At 43.1% G+C, this 9024-nt stretch overlaps 1 long non-coding RNA gene across 8 annotated transcripts in view; it reads left to right on the top strand.

Moving 5' to 3' along the window:
• Positions 1-1430: 1430 nt before the first annotated feature.
• The window catches only part of LOC130295237 (uncharacterized), a 163630-nt gene continuing 156036 nt past the window's right edge, over positions 1431-9024 (top strand). For 5 of the 8 annotated variants that reach the window (XR_008848739.1, XR_008848742.1, XR_008848740.1 and 2 more), the window contains exon 1: positions 1431-1522. This is a non-coding gene — a long non-coding RNA (uncharacterized LOC130295237). The other 3 variants (XR_008848738.1, XR_008848744.1, XR_008848743.1) reach the window with 2 other exon arrangements.

Genomic DNA, 9024 nt, shown 5'->3' with positions numbered 1-9024 from the left:
CCAAGAAATGGTTCGGAAATCTCCGGAAAGCAGCGTACACAAAATAATAAGGGTCGCATAAAAATCCCTCACGCCGGCAAACCCATGACGTCCCAAATGGATGCAAAAATGACACAGCAAAAAGCAGTGTGAACCTGGCCTAACACATGCGTCTGTCTTAGGGTGGGTTCACACCACGATTTTGCTCGGTTTCATCAAAAAAACATGCAACCATACAGAAAACCGTGCCCATAGACTTCCCATTCAAAACCGTATGCACCATATTGCATCCGGTTGTCTACGTTTTTCACACTACACGGTTTTTAACTTTTTTTTTCCGGACGGAAAACCGTGGCCTACCACGGTTTTTGGTCCGGGTGAAAAACCGTATTATTTTTTACAACATGAGAGTCAATGGGAACCGTACAGAACCGTATATGTGCGTACGGTTCCATCCAGTTTTCACCATACAGTTTTTGACTTCCCACAGTTTTTTTTCTTGGAATTTCAATCAAACAAGTGAAACTTTATTGTGAAAAGTTCAAAACATATGCGTTTTTTTTTTTTTAAAACAGATGCAACCGGACATCATTTTTCAAACCGTCTACAGATAAAAATTTGTACACACGTTTTGATACAGTTTAGGCTGGGTTCACATTTCACGTTTTCTCCCATACGGGAGCGCAAACGGCAAGGGGGAGCTGAAACCTCGCGCTCCCGTATGCCTTTCTATGCGCTCCCGTATGTAATTCATACGGCTCATTTTTGCGCCGTATGCGCTTTTACAACCGGACCTAAAACCGTGGTTGATCTCAGTTTTTTAAGTTCGGGGGAAAAGCGCATACAGCGCAAAAATGAGCCGACCGGACCGAACGTTTCACTGCGGCCGGGTCATTGAAATTAATTACATACGGGAGCGCATAGAAAGGCATACGGGAGCGCGAGGTTTCAGCTCCCCCTTGCCGTATGCGCTCCAGTACGGGAGAAAACGGGATGTGAACCCGGTTTTGAGGAATCCGTTTATTTTTTTTTTATTTTTTATCAAAAACCTGATACAGGAACTGTATTGCAAAACCCTTGGTGCTTGAGTTTAAACTTGGATTTTCGGATCACTACTAAACGCAGTGTGAACATAGCCTTAGCCTTGCTGGCACTGTGGTTGACCTGAAAGAAAATAAGCAGTGATGCAAATGTGAAGCAAATTATAAACAGAGTTACTTCTTCATGTAAATCTCATTTTAAGTACACAAGTCAATGGTTTTTATTTGTTGGATAGGAAACCTGCACACTTTCCCCTGACAAATACCCAATGGATTGGCGGCCATTATATTATATTTTCAAAGCAAATACATTGTGTATGAGGAGTAGTTTTTGATAGCTGGAGCACCATAGAGTGACGTCAGCGGCGCAGTATGACGACACAATCCCACAGAACAGTGACGCGCTTAGCGCTCGTCTTCACTCGGGCGGGATAGGTAAACTTCCCGCCGGCAGGGGGCGACATAGCGCTAGCGGCGCTAATGACAGGAGGCGGCGCCATGAGGTAAGTGACTGGACGGACGGGTGAGAGGTAAGTGACTACATGTGTGAGCTCCAGGCCGCCATTGTTGTTATCTGTGCGGTAATATGGAGGCTTCTTACCGATGAATAAACAGGGCAGTGCTGACTGGGACTTACTGTACACATTTTATACTAAAATTTACTCGACGTATCCGTGTTACCTGAGGCAAAACGTGACAAGCGCGACCCCTCTATTCACCTCACTTTTACCTCAGAAATTTTGGATAGTGTTTTCCAAACAGTGTGTCTCCAGCTGTTGCAAGACGAGGCTGTCCGGGCATGCTGGGAGTTGTAGTTTTGCAACAGCTGGAGACACACTGTTTGGAAAACACTAGGGTAGGGTACTTACACTATTTCTTTTTTATATACAATCCTCTCAGGGAAGAAAAAAAAAAAAAAAGGATAGGAGGTCAAAATATGATGACGGGATAGGAGGACGGGATATGGGGTTGGGATATGACAACAATATATGAGGACGGGATATGAAGTCAGAAGTTTCCTCCTATTTAAATTTTCCTCCCCAGCAAGGATTAGGAAGGAAAAACCGGGCAACGCCGGGTACTCAGCTAGTATATATGTGTGTATATATATATATATATATATATATATATATATATCAATGTGTGTGTTTATGTATGTGTGTATGTTCCAGCATCGCGTCCAAACGGCTAAAGATATTAACATGAAACTTGGCACACATGTTACTTATATGTCAACAACAAACATAGGATAGGTGATTTAACCCTTACCCACCCCGATTTGCCAGGGGTGGGGTTTATGTTTAAAGTCCCATACAAGTCTATGGGAAATATATGTTACTGCATAACTTCCAAACGGCTGGAGATATTTTAATACTTGGTCACATGTTACTTATATGTCCACTTAAAATATAGGATAGTTAATTTAATCCTTCACTACCCCCATTTTGTGAGGGTCGGGGTTTATGTTTAAAGGCCCATGCAAATCAATGGGAAATGTATGTTCTCACATAACTTCCGTACGGCTGGAGATATTTCAATACCTGGTACACATATTACGGGATGGGATATGAGGACCGGATAGGAGGTCGGGTCAGGAGGTCGGGGTTGGAGGTCGAGATAGGAGGTATGGATAGGAGGTCGAGATAGGAGGTATGGATAGGAGGTCGAGTTAGGAGGACAGGATAGGAGGTCGGGGATAGGAGTTCGGGGTTGGAGGTCAGGATAGGAGGTCGAGATAGGAGGTATGGATAGGAGGTCGGGGATAGGAGGTCGAAATATGAGGACGGGATATGGGGTTGGGATATGACTACAATATATGAGGACGGGATATGAAGTCAGAAGCTTCCTCCTATTTTAATTTTCCTCCCCAACAAGGATTAGAAAGGAAAAACCGGGCAACGCCGGGTATTCAGCTAGTATATATGTATATAAAACTCATTGGCCCTCATTTACTATTCTAAACCCGACTTGTTTTGTCGGGTTTTTTTGGCGCATCTTTGTCTGCGACATGTCACAGACATCGTGCGCCAGTCTGCGAGATGATGCAAAATTTTTTCCCCGACGGACCCGATGTGGATTATCCCAAACCCGAAAAAGGGACGTAACCAGACATTTCTGAGCTTTCCCAAGTATTTATAAAGGTTTCCAACCCGAATTTGTTGAATTGTTGTGGATTTTTTCCCGACAACTCAGAGGAGTTGGAAACCAAAACCTACAAAACCCACGTGCAACAAACAGGATGCGACATAATAATAAATACCAGAGAAAAAAGCAGTCGGGTAAGAAAGCAACATAGACTTACAACCCGATTTTCTAAGTAAATGAAGGCCAATGTGTGTGTTTATGTATATGTGTATGTTTCAGCATCACGTCCAAACGGCCAAAGATATTAACATGAAACTTGGCACACATTTTACTTATATGTCAACAACAAACATAGGATAGGTGATTTAACCCTTACTCACCCCCATTTGCCAGGGGCGGGGTTTTTGTTTAAAGTCCTATACAAGTCTATGGGAAATATATGTTACTGCATAACTTCCTAACAGCTGGAGATATTTCGATAATACTTGGTCACATGTTACTTATATGTCCACTTAAAATATAGGATAGTTAATTTAACCCTTAACTGTCCCCATTTGTGAGGGTCGGGGCTTTTGTTTGAAGTCCCATGCAAGTCAATGGGAAATGTATGTTCCCACGTAACTTCCGTACGGCTGGAGATATTTCAATACCTGGTACACATATTCCGGGTCGGGATAGGAGGTCGGGATAGGAGGTCAGGATAGGAGGACGGGATAGGAGGTCGGGATATGGCAACAATATATGAGGACGGGATATGAAGTCAAAAGTTTCCTCCTTTGTTTATTTTCCTCCCCAACAAGGATTAGGAAGGAAAAACCGGGCAACGCCGGGTATTCAGCTAGTATGTTAATAAAATGATTTATTTTTATAATTGCGTGTGGGATTAAGATGGGGGGGGGGGGGTTAAATGGCACAAGGGGATCAGAAGAAGGGAGGAATAATGGCACAAGAGATTAAGATATAGGCGGATCGATAATTATTACTTGCCCCTCTCCATCTTAATCCCCTTGTGCCATTATTATTCGATAGGGCAAAAGGGGATAAGAGGGAGGGAGGGAAGGGGATATTGGCACAAGGGGATTAATATGGAGGGGAAAGGGGATAATCAACACCCCCCCCCCCTTCCATGTTAATCCCCTTGTGCCATCATTCCCCCCTACCTCTGGTCCCCTCTTGCCATTAACCCCTTAAGGACCAAGCCCATTTTCACCTTAAGGACCAGGCCAATTTTATTTTTGCGTTTTCGTTTTTTCCTCCTCGCCTTCTAAAATCCATAACTCTTTTATATTTCCATCTACAGACCCATATAAGGGCTTGTTTTTTGCGTGACCAATTGTACTTTGTAAGGAAACCTCTCCTTTTACCATAAAATGTACGGCGAACCCCAAAAAAGATTTTTTTTAGGGAGGAAATTTAAATGAAAAACAAAATGTTGCACCTTTTGGACGGGTTCGTTTTCACACTGTACAATTTACGGTAAAAATTACATGTGTTCTTTATTATGTGGTTCAATACGATTAAAATGATACCTATGGCTAGATACTTTTATATTTTTGTACCGCTTAAAAAAAATCTAAAACTTTTTGTACAAAATCAGTAATCTAAAATTGCCCTATTTTGACCACCTAAAACTTTTTCATTTTTCCATATATAGGGCGGTATGAGGGCTCATTTTTTGTGCTGTCATCTGTACTTTTTTTAGATACCACATTTGCAAATATAAAACTTTTAGATCATTTTTTATTCATTTTTTTTAAATAAAATGTGACAAAAAAGCTGCATTTTTGGAATTTTTTTTATTTTTACGTTTACACCATTCACCGTACGGGATCATTAACATTATATTTTAATAGTTCGGACATTTACGCACACGGTCATACCAAATATGTTTATTAAAAAAAAAATTTACGCTTTTTGGGGTAAAATGGGAAAAACGGTCAATTTTCATTTTTATTGGGGAGGGGATTTTTCACTTTTTTTTTTACTTTTTATTTTTACATTTTTCAACTTTTTTTTTTTAACACTTTTTCTGTCCCCATAGGGGACTATCTATAGCAATCCTTTGATTGCTAATACTGTACAGTGCTATGTATAGGACACAGCACTGCTCAGTATTATCGGTGATCTTCTGCTCTGGTCTGCTTGATCGCAGACCAGAGCAGAAGACCCCGGGAGACGGCCGGAGCCAGGTTAGGGGACCTCCGGCCGCCATGCTGGATGATCGGATCGCCGCGGCATCTCTAATGCTCCCAGTAGGGACTTAGATTTAATATACCGTATTTATCGGGGTATACCACGCACCGGCCTATAACACGCACCCTCATTTTACCAAGGATATTTAGGTAAAAAAAGTTTTTTACCCTAATATCCATGGTAAAATGAGGGTGCGTGTGTGCGCGTATATACCCCGATAAACCCCCAGGAAAGGCAGGGGGAGAGAGGCCGTCGCTGCCCGCTTCTCTCCCCCTGCCTTTCCTGGGGTCTAGAGCGCTGCTGTCGGCCCTTCTCACCCCCTGGCTATCGGCGCCGCTGTCCGTTCTGTCCCCCTGACTATCGGCGCCCGCTGCCCCGTTGCCTCCCCCCATCCCCGGTGGCATAATTACCTGAGTCGGGTCCGCGCTGCTGCAGGCCTCCGGCGTGCGTCCCCGGCGTCGTTGCTATGCGCTGAACGGTGCGGCGCATGACGTCAGTGCGCCGCGCCGTGCATAGCAACGACGCAGGGGACGCACGCCGGAGGCCTGCAGCAGCGCGGACCCGGGGAGGCAACGGGGCAGCGGCGCCGGCAATGGGTGCCGCTGCCCCTTCTCTCCCCCTGGCTGTCGGCGCCGCTTCTCTCCCCCTGGCTATCGGCGCCGGCACCGATAGTCAGGGGGACAGAACGGGCAGCGGCGCCGATAGCCAGGGGGTGAGAAGGGCCCGCAGCAGCGCTCTAGACCCCAGGAAAGGCAGGGGGAGAGAAGCGGGCAGCGACGGCCTCTCTCCCCCTGCCTTTCCTGGGGGTGTATCGGCGTATAACACGCACACAGGCTTTAGGCTAAAAATTTTAGCCTAAAAAGTGCGTGTTATACGCCGATAAATACGGTATCTACCTGTACATTTGTGATCTTCAATTTTGGTACATAGATAAATAAGTGACTGTAAAATATAAAATATCTGAAGAACTGTAAGGCTGCATTCACACCACATTTTTGCAATACAGTTCCCGTATACCTTTTCAGTGTGAAAACTGTACGGAACCGTATTGAAAACCGTATGCATTGACTTTCCATTGAAAACTGTATGCCAAAAGATGCATCAGGTTGTGTCCGTTTTGCGTCTTCTACAGTTTTGTCAGTTTTTTTTCCCCCATACCCAAAACCGTAGTCTACCACATGTTTTGGTTCGGGTTAAAAACAGTATTAAACCATATACTTTTTTTTTTAACATGGGAGTCAATGGGAACTGTACAGAACTGTATGTTCCGATTCCATCCGGTTTTCACCATACGGTTTTTGACTTTGTACAGTTTTTTTTCTTGGAATTTCAATCAAACAAGTGAAAGTTTATTCATAATAGAGTGAAAAGTTAAAAACGTATATGTTTTTTTCTTAAAAAATGTATACAACCGGATGTCATTTTTCAAACCGTATACAGTTTTAGACGCATGTTTTGATACAGTTTAGTCAGGTTTTGAGGAATCCGTTTTTCATCAAAAACCTGATGAGGAAACTGTATTGCAAAAATGTGATGTGAATGCACCCTAACCTAAACAAATTTAAAAATGTTTACTCCTTACTGGCAAAAAAAATAAAATCTTCCAAACTATAGCATACCCTTTTCTGCTCTTTTTGAGAGTTTACAAATTTTTCAGATAGGTCCGTATCTAAAAGCTATTCCTATTCAAGTTTAAAGTAAAATTATCTAAAAAACATATAGTTATGTAACCCTAATGTTACATGTATTTTGCATGACCGACAGGACTTTCCAAGCACTGCTTAAAGGGGTACTCCACTGGCCAGCGTACGGAAGTAGTAAATGTTCCAAACGCTGTTTGTGCGCTGCAGGGTTGTCCACGCCCCTTGTGACATCATGACCACACCCCCTCAATGCAAGTCTATAGGAGGGGTCGTGGCGACCATCACGCCCCTCCCATAGACCTACATTGAGGGGGCGTGGCTGTGATGTCACGAGGGGCGTGGATAACCCCTGCAGCGCACAAACAGCGTTTGGAACATTTTCTTCCGAACGCTGGCCAGTGGAGTACCCCTTTAAACCCAGAATATGTGCCATACATTCGGATCTTGTGGCAAAATATGAGTGTATGGCGCTGAATCCCGTATGTCAATCAAAGAGCGAGGGGTGGAAAGGGCAGTGATGGAGAGAGACATTGCAGTCTTGGGCACTTCAAAGAATGAGGGGTGGAGAGAGGTATTACAGCAGATTTAAGCCACAGACCTGTAAAATACAGATATCCATGTCACCCATAGCTATGTAAGTATATTAGAAGTTGGCTGCACGTTTTCTAGGTGACAGATTCACGTGAGGGGTGTAAAACTAAACCTGAGATAACAAGTCTGGGGTCTCTGGCAATACCCATTGGTACATGTTTGAGGTTACTCTTAACCAATTGAACCAAGCTCTTCTCGGTCAGAAGAGAGCAGTAAGGTTATTTTTTTGGGGAAAAGGCTGTAATTTAAATTAACTTTTGACATGTTGCCCAGGACATATCAAAAGATGAAATCAATTGGGGTCTTAGTGGTGAGCCCCCTCCAATCATTAGAGCTCAGCGATCAGTCCAGCTGGTTACAGGAGTCTAGATATTAGAGGTGATGTTCCATTTTACTTTGACAGCTGTCACACTATATAGGCAGGATTATGTGTTTGTCCTGATTTTCTTGCTGGGTACAACATCCAGACCTAGGCTTCTTTCCGTTTTTACATCAAAGTCACACCAGCTAGAATATAGTAATGCCTGAGCCTCGCCATTGGTCAATGTTGTGGTCAAAAATCTATCTTTTTTTTTTATAAAGTCTCCTGAATGAAAAAGAACAAAAAATCCTTTAAAGGGGTACTCCCGTGGAGAAACCTTTTTTTTTTTAAATCAACTGGTGCCAGAAAGTTAAACAGATTTGTAAATTACTTCTATTAAAAATCTTAAATCCTTCCAGTACTTATTAGCTGCTGAATACTACAGAGGAAATGGTTTTTTGGAACCCAGAGCTCTCTGCTGACATCACGAGCACAGTGCTCCTCTGCTGACATCTCTGTCCATTTTAAGAACTGTCCAGAGTATCAGAAAATCCCCATAGAAAACATATGCTGCTCTGGACAGTTCCTAAAATGGACAGAGATGTCAGCAGAGAGCACTGTGGTCATGATGTCAGCAGAGAGCTCTGTGTTCCAAAAAGAAAATAATTTCCTCTGTAGTATTATAGACCCTAATAAGTACTGGAAAGATTAAGATTTTTTTAATAGAAGTAATTTACAAATCGGGTTTAACTTTCTGACATTAGTTGATTTAAAAAAAAAAAAAAAAAGTTTTCCACGGGAGTACCCCTTTAACAGTTATAACTTTAAATGCAGCCACTCAGAGCCTAGATCTTGGTATAGCTTTAAAGCCCAGAATCTTAACTTTTAGATATTACAAGATCAAAGCACTAGGTGTAATATTTGAGAGCAGACGTCCTTTGAAGCTGTACAGCAAGATGAAAAGCTGGTTCCATGTGTCCTGGGGTGGGGGGGGGGGGGGGGGGGGGGGGGGGGGAGGGGAAGCTGCAAGTGACAACAGGAAAGATCACACTTGGTTCCGTCATCTCTCCTCCTGTACATCCTGCTAGGGACACCATGGTAAGATACAGGAACTATCCTTAAAGGGGTATTCCAGGCCAAAACTTTTTTTTTATATATCAACTGGCTCCGGAAAGTTAAACAGATTTGTAAA

This window comes from Hyla sarda, chromosome 11 (genome assembly GCF_029499605.1).
Source record: "Hyla sarda isolate aHylSar1 chromosome 11, aHylSar1.hap1, whole genome shotgun sequence".
Classification (NCBI taxonomy): Eukaryota; Metazoa; Chordata; class Amphibia; order Anura; family Hylidae; genus Hyla; species Hyla sarda.
This window is presented reverse-complemented; position numbering and strand designations above follow the sequence as displayed.